Below are 13280 nucleotides of genomic sequence, written 5' to 3' on the forward strand. Positions count from 1 at the left end.
TTGCAAAAAGTTACTGCTTTAGTAAATTAGTTATTAGGATAAGATTTAAGTTTTTATGATTTAGGACTTTTGGTTAATTTTTTTTTTCTGTTTTAGCCTTGAACTCGCCGAGTGCACTCGAACCTACTCGGCGAGTCCATAGCTGATTTCCAGTTTCGTTTTTAGTTTATTTTTGTTCTTTTTATGCGTGTTTTCTGTTTTGTTTGCAGTTCGTTTATGACCAGAGGAGGAGGTACACCTTTGATTCCACCACTTGAAGACCCGGAAGCAACTTTGAAGAAAAACAAAGGCAAAACCGTAGGAGAAACCGCAACATCGAAGAATTCACCGTTGAAGTATCTCAAATATGTTTTTATTAAGAAAAAGGACAAGAAAGTGGGAGAATCCAACATCTTTTCAGAGGCGGACGAAGACCCGAACAAGGACGATATCGTATACGAATCCGAAAAAGAAGAAAACGAATCTGAAGGAGGAAGTGACATAGAGGGCGAACTAGCTAACACCATGGCTAACATCGATGAAGTTCCCATGGGTGAATGGAAGAAAAGGATGCGTGACGACACCGACCCGGGACTCATACAACCCGCGATTCCCGCTACTGCCACCTTTGAACTTAAGGGCCACATACTTGCTCAGCTTAAGGAAATCCCATTCTACGGGAAGGATCATGAAGACGCATACAAGCATCTTGACGATGTCAATGACATAGCCGACTACTTCAATGTCCCTAATGTGGCTCGCGACACTGTTTTGCTATGTATGCTACCAGTCACATTCAAGGGAGCCGCGAAAGAAGGGGGCTGAAATCACTCCCTCCAGGATCCATCACTACTTGGACTAAAATGAAAGAAGAATTTATAGACCAATTTTTCCCTCCATCAAATATAGCCAAATTGAAGAAAGCCATTGCCAATTTTGAACAACAAGCTGGGGAGTCACTTTATGAAGCATGGGAAAGATAAAGGGGTTTACTAAGGAATTGCCCACATCATGATCTAAACAGCCAACAAGAAGTCTCCATTTTCTATGATGGAGTAAATGTGACAACCAGGCTACTCCTTGACTCGCAAGGACCACTCACAAAGAAACCACCCCCAGTGATAAAGGCTCTAATTGAAGAATTCTCTAAGCACTTTAGAGAATATCACAACCCAAGGAATGACTTGACTCGAGGGGCGGTGATTTCTATTACGAATGACATGGCAGCAATGATGGAAAAATTGGAAAGCATGGACCGAAGGATGAGTAATATGGACCAATCCATCCATGCCATAAGAGTGGGATGTGAAAATTGTAGAGGGCCCCACCTTACTAAAGCTTGTGACCTTGATGAGAACGGGAACCGAAAAGTGCAAGTGTGCTATTCAAGTGGTGATAGGTATGATGACAATTGGCGAAAACCCAAGAAAGAATGGCTACCATATGAAGAGTATAAAAAAGACAAGGGAGGAAAAATATAAGCAAAAAGATAGAGGCTTTTATCAAAAGGAGGAACCGGTGTATGAAAAGAAATCAGATTTGGAAGACATGCTCACAAGATTCATGACCGCGTCTGAGAAAAGGCATAATGATACCGATGTGGCAATCAAAGATTAAAAAAATATGTTGAGAGAGCACCAAATCATGATGAAAGATCAACAAGCTCTGCTTAGGAATCAACAATCAACTATTCTCAACATAGAAAAATAGCTGGGCCAACTTGCACAACAAGTGAACGAGAGACGACCGGGTAGACTTCCTAGTAATACCGAAAGTAACCCAAATGGTGCACATATAAATATCGTGACAACCAGGAGTGGGAAGATTATAACTCCTCTAGCCCCTATTCAGCAAGAAGATCCTAAGTTGGTTCAAGAGGAACAAGCAGAACATAAAGAATCACAAATTCCCGACCCGACTCGCCGAGTCGAAGTTACGGACTCGACGAGTCCCCCACCTGAACAGAAAAACATGCCTCCTGTCAAGCCATATCAGCCTCCACTGCCATTTCCAGCTCGAGCTAGACAAGAAAAGAATGATGTTGACAACCAGAAGTTTCTGGAACACATAAAGGCTCTTCAAAATAATATGCCATTCATAGAAGCGGTAGCACAAATGCCTAAATACGCCAAATTCCTCAAGGATCTTCGAATTAATAGAGATAAGGTGGAAGAGGTGAAGAAGGTGGTCCTAAATGAGAACTGTTCAGCTGCCATGTTAAATAAGCTACCTAAAAAGAAGGATGATCCGGAAAGCTTAACCTTGCCTTGTCAATTCGGAAACTTAGCTACCATTTATGCATTGGCTGATTCAGGGGCAAGTGTAAATCTCATGCCCTACTCATTCTTCAAGAAATTAGATCTTCCGGAGCCAAGGCCAATCCAAATGGCAATTCACCTCGCAAATAAAACGGTCACATTCCAAGGGGAATATGCGAAGATCTATTGGTTAAAGTTGATAAATTCGTGTTCCCCACGGACTTCATAGAATTAGATATGGAAGCAGACCCTCAAGTCCATATCATACTTGGAAGACCTTCCGGAGCGGATCACTTCAAAAATCAATAGTGGTATGTTTGTTACAAAGTTGGCTAGGTCATATGGGATCTTGGACCAAGGGGAGGCAAGAATGTTGACAATGATTCCTTTTCCTCCTTTTAGCACCACTTTATTCAGGAGGGCAAGGATCATTGATCATTATGGTGGGGGACACATTGGGATCCCGAATGCGGATTAAGTATTGATGCCGGAGGAGCCAGGCAGGAGGGTAAGGCCAAGAAGGGAGAACGTCCGTGAAGACCCACCGGTCATTCCGGTGGAAGAGGAGCTACTAATGGACTGGTACAACATGGAAATGAGAAGGTACCAGGACGACCTTGGACGAAGCATGAACTACCACAACGAATCATTTGTTTATTTATTTGAACAAATGAACATTACGCCTAGACCCGGGCCGAGATATCCCTATGTTGCGAGTTGGGAAGAGCGGGAAAGTCAAAGAAGAAACCAAGCTAGTGGAAGTGGAGCTGGAGGAAACGAGGAATAATTAAAAGATTGATGATTTGTGGTTTATTTGGTTGTTTTGAAAAACTATTTTTATTTGTTTTGTGTTTTGAACTTCTAGTAATAGGTTTAAATAGGATTTGGATTATTGCTATCTATCACTTGTGTTGTTCTTATCTTTTCAGATTGATGCTAGGATGTATGTGCAAGAGTCTCAAGTGTCAAGGCTAAAATGAGAGTCGAGTCTAGATAAGGATGTGAAAGTTTTGCGTTTAAGGTCGAGTCCGTTAGTAAAGAGGGTTAAAGAGTGTCATTTATTAAAGAAAAATGAAGGAGGGATACTAAATTATTGTTGCCGAAACCAGCAGAAACGGAGTCAAAGCATAAGATTTATTTTTATCACACAACGATGTACTCGCCGAGTGCACAAATAGAACTCGACGTGTCGCAGTGCAATTTCACGACTTTTGCCAGTTTTGCGCTACAACTAACTTCCATTTCACCTCTAAAGCTGATGATTCGATGATATTCTCTTGAAAATTAATTCCTGAAGATTTCCGTAAGCCTTTCCCATATTTTTTGGAGCGTAACCACACGAGATTTGGCACCCAAGGCATGGATGAGCTGTTCCCATGTCTGAAGTCAATTGAAGATGGATCTTTGAATGAAGAACATCGACCTCGCTCCTACTATCCCAGGGGAGTTTGTTCCAATTCCCTCTTTACTTTGTTGCTTTGTTTTTTTTAATCATAACATGCAATGGGGACATTGCATAAATTAACTGTGGAGTAGGGGTTGGTTACATTAATTAAAATTTTAGTTAATTTTGAAATTTCTGCATAAAATTGCTAAGATTTAATTTAGAAAACTTTGGTAAAAAGCAATTAGGAATCATGCTAGTATTGTGTTTGATGATTCTTTGAAGACCTAAATGTTTAGTTGAGCCTATACACGTTCTAGTGCATTTGTGGCCCCCCTTTATTCTAGTGAAATCATGGGACAAAAACACAACCTCACTTAGTTTGAGGGATGCAATATGTTTAGCATCGTGTACCAGAAATGTATCCAGGAAATTTTTTATCTTTAATCAATAAAGGTTGAAGTTGAGCGCCCCTGCTTAAGCATGTAGGATTTGAGTGAAAAAAAAGTGAGTTACATGTGAAAAAAAAGAGAGAATTACAAGAAAGGTTTGAAGAATGTTGGAGCAATTAAAGTGAAGATCAAAAGATCAAAATTCCGAAGATTCAAAAAAAGTGGAAGATACAAAAAACCAAAAGTTGGTGAATTCAAAGAAATAAAGATCAAATATCAAAGAAGTGAAGAATTCCAATTAAGCTCTATAGTGGTATCAAAAAGTTGTAATTGTCTAGTTTATGTATGCTTGGGTTGCTCAACCAAAAATACCTTGAGGTTAGGAGGTTGTCTGTGGATGGATTCGGAGGGATGCATAAAATGAGCATTGTTCAAAAGAAGTGGGCGAGTGTTTATGAGGATTGTTAGTATTTAGAATTGAGGGGGGTCCTTAGGAAAAATTTTAGACACAAATGCATGCGTTGCGGTCTTGGCATAATGGTTGTGTTCAATTGGGATTGTCTTATATGATATTAGTATGTTAAAATTCAGTTTTGCTTGGGGGCAAGCAAAAGTCAAGTGTGGGGAATTTTGATATGGGCATATTTAGTCATATAATTCATGCATTATCTTAATACTTTATGTTGTTTTTGTCTCATTTAATGGACAAAAGGTACTTAATAGTGTTTAAATTGTATTTTCAGTCCAAAAGATATGTTGTTTTTGTCTCATATAATGGACAAAAGGTACTTAATAGTGTTTAAATTGTATTTTCAGTCCAAAAGATATGCTCGAAAGCAAAAAGGAAGCAGGAGAGGCGATCGGAAGCTCGGGAACTAAAGAGAGAAGAAAAGAGTCAAATTCTGAAGCTACTCGGCGAGTAGGGACGTCTACTCAACGAGTGCCCACGAAGGTTCACGAAGCAATACGCAAAGTCCTTGCCGCATACAGATTCTACGAAGGGACTCGGCGAGTCGGTTGTCTACTCGACGAGTAGACTCTATTTTCCAAAAAATATAAATAGGAGTCACAATCCCGAATTGAGGAGCTCTGGGAAAACCCTTGAAGGCTAGGCTGCGATTAAGGCACTACTGGAACCCCAGAAACTCGAAGATCAAGTCTAAGCATTCGATTTTGGGAAGATTAAAGGCAATTCAAGTGTATTCTTACTTAACCTTTGATTGAATCATGTTTAAACTTATGAATTTCGTTATATGCCTAGGAATAGCGAATGTGAAACTAGGATTAATTAGAAAATAGGTAAATTAATGTGTGAGCTTGTGTGATAAACCATCAACAAGAGGTTAAGTGAATTATTAATTTAATTAACCATTACAAGTCTTACTTAACCTGAATTAATTAACTAGGGAACTTATTAATTTAGACAACTAACAATTGCTCGAGTTAATCTGTTTTCTAAGGATTAGCAATAACGAACGTGAACCTAATCATCCTAATCGGTAGCCAATGAAAAGTTAATCCGATATATTTACCATAAAATCAACCATAGGATCAAATGATTCGAACCTAAACAGAATTCCTCTTTATTATTGAATTTAGTTGCATTTTAATTGTTTAGCTGTTAAGTGTTAGTTAAGTTTTAGTTAAGTTTCTAGTCTTGCAAAACTAGAGAAAACCCTTCAATTTTACTATTTGTTTTAGATAATTCTAGTAGATAGATTAATTTCCGTTCCCTGAGTTCGATACCCTGCTTGCTAATTTATACCACCAATTGACAGGTCCACTGCCTTTTGTGTGTCAAATTCATAATTAAAAAGTAGGATAAAACTAGTTAGTTTTACACACATCAAGTTTTTGGCGCCGTTGCCGGGGAACGGTTCAAAAATTAATTCTCATTTCTAGTATTATCGATCCTTTGTGTGAGATCCATCTTGCACAAAGTTACTGCTTTAGTAAATTAGTTATTAGGATAAGATTTAAGTTTTTATGATTTAGGACTTTTGGTTAATTTTTTTTTCTGTTTTAGCCTTGAACTCGCCGAGTGCACTCGAAGCTACTCGGCGAGTCCATAGCTGATTTCCAGTTTCGTTTTTAGTTTATTTTTGTTCTTTTTATGCTTGTTTTCTGTTTTGTTTGCAGTTTGTTTATGACCAAAGGAGGAGGTACTGAAGGGCCAATATATATGGTTTGGGCTAGGCAACATTGTATAGATGAGTTAGGGCATTTGACAATGTAATTTGGAGTCTTTTGTGTGTGTTTGTCGTTTTCGGTCTAGGCAGTGTTCTCGGTTAGAGTGTGACCGAAAACAGGCTTTCGGTCTGCCTGACCGAAACCTGTTTTCGGTCCAGTTAGTATACATAGCTCTTGTCAGGACATTTGTCAGGGTTGTTGATCTACAGTTGTTCATTGCTGTTTTCGGTCTCCCGAGTTGTATCCGACAATTTCCGTGTGTTATTGTATGCAAGCTCGGTTTCATCTAATCTTCTACTCGATTTCTTCTTTGTTTTCTTGTGCTTGATTGATCATTGGTATAGATCCTTCCATCAAGGACCTTACAGTTGGTATCAAAGCTAAACCGGTGTCAATCAAGCTTGTTTTTCAGTTCTCGCTTTTCACAGCTTTGTTCTTCACGTTCTCGGTATCTAGGAGCTTACTATTTGCTCGAGTTTTTGAAGATCAGATCACAATCTGCATCGTGTGGAATTGAAATCAGCTTGGAATTCAACTTTTCGGTTGAATTCTTATTGTTTTCGGTTGGATCTTCATAAACCGAAAACATATATTCAATCGTTTTCTGTCTAGATCTATCTTGTTTGAAGGCTGTGTTTGAGGTTTCAGTGTGTGGAAATCAATTTAGAATCGAAAATCTAAGTTTTTCGTTGAAAACTATTAGTTTGCGGTTCAATCTTCAGAAACCGAAAACTGTTCTTCAAGTTCTTCAGAAACCGAAAACTGTTCTTCATCCGGAAAACTTCAAGTTCTTCAACCGAAAATCATTTTTTCTTTGAATCTTCAGAAACCGAAAACCCTTGATCTTCACAAACAGAAAACCTTTTATCCTTCAGAAACCGAAAACTCCTGAACCTTCAGAAATCGAAAACCTCTTAATCTTCAGAAACCGAAAACCCCCCTTATCATCATAAACCGAAAACCCTTGATAAACAGAAAACCTCTTCTCTTCAGAACCGAAAACCTTATTTTCCTTTCAACCGAATCCCTTCATCATACCGAAAACCTTGTTTTCGGTCAAGACAATTCAACCGAAAACCTTTTTCTTTGACCTTTTTGCTTGTTTTTCAAGTTAATTTTTATTAAAAATTAAAAAAAAACAAACAAAAACAACAAAAATCAAAAACAAAAATGGAATCTCAAAGCATGTCAGCTCATCACGAATTAGATGCCATTATGGGAACCACTTCTCGAATTCCATGACTTTTATCCGCAGAAGGATTTCCAGAATGGAAATATCGGATCGAGAAGTACATCAAAATGAAGGATTTCAAGATATGGCGAAGCATTCTTAGAGGTCCAATCCGCATCACAATCACATTGGAAGAGGGAACCATAACTGACAAGCAGGTTGAAAATTACACGGACGATGATTTTGAGAGAGTCGGGGAGCAGGAAAAGGCTCTCGCCACACTTACCATGACATTATCTCCGGAAATTGCTCAAGGTTTCCGTGAGTATACATCAGCAAAGGCCTTGTGGGAAGCACTGATCGAAGTATACGAAGGGAATGAAGACATGAAACAGAGTCGCCAAGACATGTTGCGACAGAAGTTCAATATGTTTAACCATGTCTTGGGAGAAACACTTGAGAATCAATTGCAAAGGTTTATCACACTTACCACAGAAATGAGCTCTGCTGGTGTGATGGTTACAAGATCGGAGATCAACAAGAAGTTGTTGAACTCTCTGCCAAAATCCTGGGATATGAATGTCTCAGTGATTAAAAAGACCAAAGATTTGAATCGGTTGAGTTTGGCGGAAACAATGGCGATCATCAAGGCTTGCGATCTCGATGACAAGCAGAGGGAGATTAACCATGTCAATTCATACTCCACAGCAAATCTTGGGATCCAAACCACCAACAACACTGCTTTCTCAAGCTTCTCAACTCCTCAAGCTCCTCCAGTTTCTCATGTTCCACAAGTTCAACCCTATGTGACTCATCATCCTACGTCATACGTTATACCTTCAATGCAACACATTCAAGTGCCTCAACCTCAAACTTCTCTTCAACAAGTTGGTTCTATTGTTGGTTCATCCTCAAATGCACCCATCAGACCGAAAAAGAAATGGATTAAACCCAACTATAAATGGGTTCCAAAGGCTCACTCTCCCAAATCTTCTAACAATTCTAATATTTCTACATCTTCTGTTTGTGATAAGCAGGACATGTCATGGGAGAGAGTACTATGCAAGGATGACAAAGGTCAACCCAGTTTCAAAATGGACTGGGTTCCAAAGACCAACTAATCCCGCTCTGTGTCGGAGCAGCTATGGAGGCATATCATTAGACTTCGGTTTGTTGGTAGTGGCTGTTCTAGGCACATGATAGGAGACATCTCTCAACTGTACAACACTCAGATCTTTGTTTGAGAGTATGTGTCCTTTTGCGAGAAAGGAAGAAAGGAAGAGATCACAAATGGGGTTAGTGCTTAATGACATGAAGAATTTTCGGATCTGTTCTGAGATTATGCATGCTGTTCTCAGACCTTCTGGATGCAAATTCAATCGGTGAATTACGGTTTGAGTTTTCTTCTCGATACTCCTGAGTTTATTTTACACTGATTCATTTTGAAGTTAATCTTTTATTTTCTTATAGTTTTTCGTTAGTAGGTATTATTGGGAAGTGATATCAACAAGTGATAACAGGCAATCTGAATCTGTGTAAGGTACCAAAGCTGAATTGTCTAGGCTCTGTGTTCGATGCGCTGGTAGGCACGAAAAGTTTAATGGACTTGACTAGGTACAGATGAACTTAAGGAATCTAGAGACTTGATAAGTCTTGACCTAGATAGTTCCGTTTAGCCTGACAATATGACGCTTGGGTAGGTTGAGTAGGGAGATATACATAAGAATCTACCGGTCACATTAAGAGAACCCGTATCTAGAACTGTGGTTTAACTTTTCCTTAATGTACGGATTTTGTCCTTAATTCCGATATTGACGGGGCGATTGGGGAATTCCGATAAATTAGGTCTGTAGAAATTATTTTCATTCTTTCCTACTGTTAGTCATATGTTGTCTCCTCTGTGTGATCGAAAGATCCGGCCTGGACTGCAGCATATGAAACTCTAGTTCTCTGCATCTTCTATCTATGCAATTCTTCCTATCTGTTAGCCATATGCTGTCTCCTTTGCGTGATTAACAATCCGACCTGGTACACAACATATGCAACCTTCTACTTCTCAATCCCTCTGAAATTCTAGTCAGTCATATGTTTCACTCTCTGCGTGATTGAAAGATCTGACCTGAGTGTACAACATATGCACTCTAAATCAATTCTTTCTCCTAATAATTGTCTGCTCACCTAAAGTAAGGAGTATCTCGGAAGTTCTTGATTATTGGGGTATATCAGGAAGCGGGAAACACGTTCTAGTACAACTAAAATTGAACAGTTATAGATTGTCTGTAGATCTCCCTGCTCAATTTAGGTGGACAACAATATCCTTGGTCGGCGTCAGATAAATGGTCCTTAGGTATTTTTATCTAGTAACTTAGGATCAATCTGTCCTGTCCTTGATAGAATTTCTAAAAATTGTCACAATTTTTCGTGCTTAAGTGGACCACAATACCTGCGATCGACCAGATCTATTCATGAAAGGAGAGGTACTGATAAATGGAAAATGATTGTCTAACAACTTTGATCCCATTTCACAAAAAGTTAATCAATTTCAAGATAGAGGATTAAAATTAGTTTGAATTAAAATTTTTGGTATGTTTATTTTATTTTATTTTCATTTTTTTAGGATTGATAAATTTTAGAAAATGTTTTTTATTTTATTATTTTTATTTTTATTCTTTAAATTTTTAGGATTGGTAAAATTTAGAATATTTATTTTATTTTATTTTGAAATTAATCCTCCAAGAGTTTTATTTTTAAAATTGTTTTGGGCATTGGGCCTTATATTTTAAAAGGAGGTGCAGCCCACCGGTTTGGATCCGGGTATGAACCGGATATATAAGGGAAAAGATTCCACCGATTTCGGTTCCTTTCCTCATTTTCTCTTCTCTGACCAAAAACTCCAAAGATCCTCTCTAAATCTCCGAAATTTTTTTGTGTTATTTCTTCAAATCGAATTGATTTTCCTACAGGTATGAAGAATTTACTGAGACCGAAGGAGAAGAAGAGGATGAGTATGAGAATCTTGATCTGTCCGGTTACGACAGAGATGATGTTTCGGTGCATTTTACTGGACCTGAGCACCCATTGTCAAATGAAGACCTCGATGACTTCTTCAAAGATATCGATGATGGTGCCAATTCAACACCGGAGATCAGGGAGAAAGCTGACGATCGAGAAGTTAAGCCTCCGGTTACCGTTCAAGTGGATGATTCTCCAACTCAAATGGACACATCATCATGGATTCCTCCCCTTGATAATGTGGTTCCTACATCCGAGCCAGTTACAAGTGATTCCCAGACAGTCCTGACCTCCCAACCCCCGATAAAGAGACGCAGAATTGATCCAAGGGTGGGAGTAATTTTTCCTGATCAAACTCAAACCACAGAGACTCCTCTATCTACAAAATTTACTTCTTCCTCATCTGTGCTCATTCAAGAGAGTCCCAGCTCTATCCATGAAGTTGGTGGTTCGTCTGCTAGCCTAAGATCGTCTCCTCCAAGGCCTTATCATGATGTTGTCTCTGAGAGACTAGCAACAAATGCAAAAGAACTCACTTCGATGGTGGCAGAAATCATCCAAAAGGGAATGTGGAGTGGATCGATGGAGGGGACCGATGTGATGTTGGTTAATAAAGACTAACTCATGCTAGCCGCAAACCAAGGGGGAGATTGAAGGGCCAATATATATGGTTTGGGCTAGGCAACAATGTATATATGAGTTAGGGCATTTGACAATGTAATTTGGAGTCTTTTGTGTGTGTTTGTCGTTTTCGGTCTAGGCAGTGTTCTCGGTTAGAGTGTGACCGAAAACAAGCTTTCGGTCTGCCTGACCGAAACCTGCTTTCGGTCCAGTTAGTATATATAGCTCTTTTCAGGACATTTGTCAGGGTTGTTGATCTACAGTTGTTCATTGCTGTTTTTGGTCTCTCGAGTTGTATCCGACAATTTCCGTGTGTTATTGTATGCAAGCTCGGTTTCATCTAATCTTCTACTCGATTTCTTCTTTGTTTTCTTGTGCTTGAATGATCATTGGTATAGATCCTTCCATCAAGGACCTTACAGGTACACCTTTGATTCCACCACTTGAAGACCCGGAAGCAACTTTGAAGAAAAACAAAGGCAAAACCGTAGGAGAAACCGCAACATCGAAGAATTCACCGTTGAAGTATCTCAAATCTGTTTTTAGTAAGAAAAAGGACAAGAAAGTGGGAGAATCCAGCATCTTTTCAGAGGCGGACGAAGACCCGAACAAGGACGATATCGTGTACGAATCCGAAAAAGAAGAAAGCGAATCTGAAGGAGGAAGCAACATAGAGGGCGAACTAGCTAACACCATGGCTAACATCGATGAAGTTCCCATGGGTGAATGGAAGAAAAGGATGCGTGACGACACCGACCCGGGACTCATACAACCCGCGATTCCCGCAACTGCCACCTTTGAACTTAAGGGCCACATACTTGCTCAGCTTAAGGAAATCCCATTCTACGGGAAGGATCATGAAGACGCATACAAGCATCTTGACGATGTCAATGACATAGCCGACTACTTCAATGTCCCGAATGTGGCTCGCAACACTGTTTTGCTATGGATGCTACCAGTCACATTCAAGGGAGCCGCGAAAGAAGGGGGCTCGAATCACTCCCTCCAGGATCCATCACTACTTGGACTAAAATGAAAGAAGAATTTATAGACCAATTTTACCCTCCATCAAATATAGCCAAATTGAAGAAAGCTATTGCCAATTTTGAACAACAAGCTGGGGAGTCACTTTATGAAGCATGTGAAAGATACAAGGGGTTTACTAAGGAATTGCCCACATCATGATTTAAACAGCCAACAAGAAGTCTCCATTTTCTATGATGGAGTAAATGTGACAACCAGGCAACTCCTTGACTCGCAAGGACCACTCACAAAGAAACCACCCCCAGTGATAAAAGCTCAAATTGAAGAATTCTCTAAGCACTCTAGAGAATATCACAACCCAAGGAATGACTTGACTCGAGGGGCGGTGAATTCTATTACGGATGACATGGCAGCAATGATGGCAAAATTGGAAAGCATGGACCGAAGGATGACTAAGATGGACCAATTCATCCATGCCATAAGAGTGGGATGTGAAAATTGTAGAAGGCCCCACCTTACTAAAGATTGTGACCTTGATAAGAACGGGAACCGGAAAGTGCAAGTGTGTTATTCAAGTGGTGATAGGTATGATGACAATTGGCGAAAACCCAAGAAAGAATGGCTACCATATGAAGAGTATAAAAAGACAAGGGAGGAAAAATATAAGCAAAAAGATAGAGGCTTTTATCAAAAGGAGGAACCGGTGTATGAAAAGAAATCAGATTTGGAAGACATGCTCACAAGATTCGTGGCTGCGTCTGAGAAAAGACATAATGATACCGATGTGGCAATCAAAGATCAACAAAATATGTTGAGAGAGCACCAAATCATGATGAAAGATCAACAAGCTCTGCTTAGGAATCAACAAGCATCTATTCTCAACATAGAAAAACAGTTGGGCCAACTTGCACAACAAGTGAACGAGAGACGACCGGGTGGACTTCCTAGTAATACCGAAAGTAACCCAAAAGGTGCACATATAAATATCGTGACAACTAGGAGTGGGAAGATTATAACTCCTCTAGCCCCTATTCAGCAAGAAGATCCTAAGTTGGTTCAAGAGGAACAAGCAGAACATAAAGAATCACAAATTCCCGACCCGACTCGCCGAGTCGAAGTTACGGACTCGACGAGTCCCCCACCTGAACAGAAAAACAAGCCTCCTGTCAAGCCATATCAGCCTCCACTACCATTTCCAGCTCGAGTTAGACAAGAAAAGAATGATGTTGACAACCAGAAGTTTCTGGAACACATAAAGGCTCTTCAAATTAATATGTCATTCATAGAAG

At 39.6% G+C, this 13280-nt stretch overlaps 2 non-coding genes across 2 annotated transcripts; both read right to left on the reverse strand.

Moving 5' to 3' along the window:
• Positions 1-890: 890 nt before the first annotated feature.
• On the reverse strand, positions 891-997 carry LOC145117853 (small nucleolar RNA R71). The gene has a single exon (XR_013712847.1). It is a non-coding gene; the product is annotated as a small nucleolar RNA R71 (small nucleolar RNA).
• Positions 998-12087: 11090 nt separating this feature from the next.
• On the reverse strand, positions 12088-12195 carry LOC145117830 (small nucleolar RNA R71). Its single transcript, XR_013712824.1, has one exon. It is a non-coding gene; the product is annotated as a small nucleolar RNA R71 (small nucleolar RNA).
• Positions 12196-13280: the final 1085 nt, after the last annotated feature.

This window comes from Lactuca virosa, chromosome 5 (genome assembly GCF_052849685.1).
Source record: "Lactuca virosa cultivar CGN04683 chromosome 5, Lactuca_virosa_CGN04683_v6, whole genome shotgun sequence".
Taxonomy (NCBI): domain Eukaryota; kingdom Viridiplantae; phylum Streptophyta; class Magnoliopsida; order Asterales; family Asteraceae; genus Lactuca; species Lactuca virosa.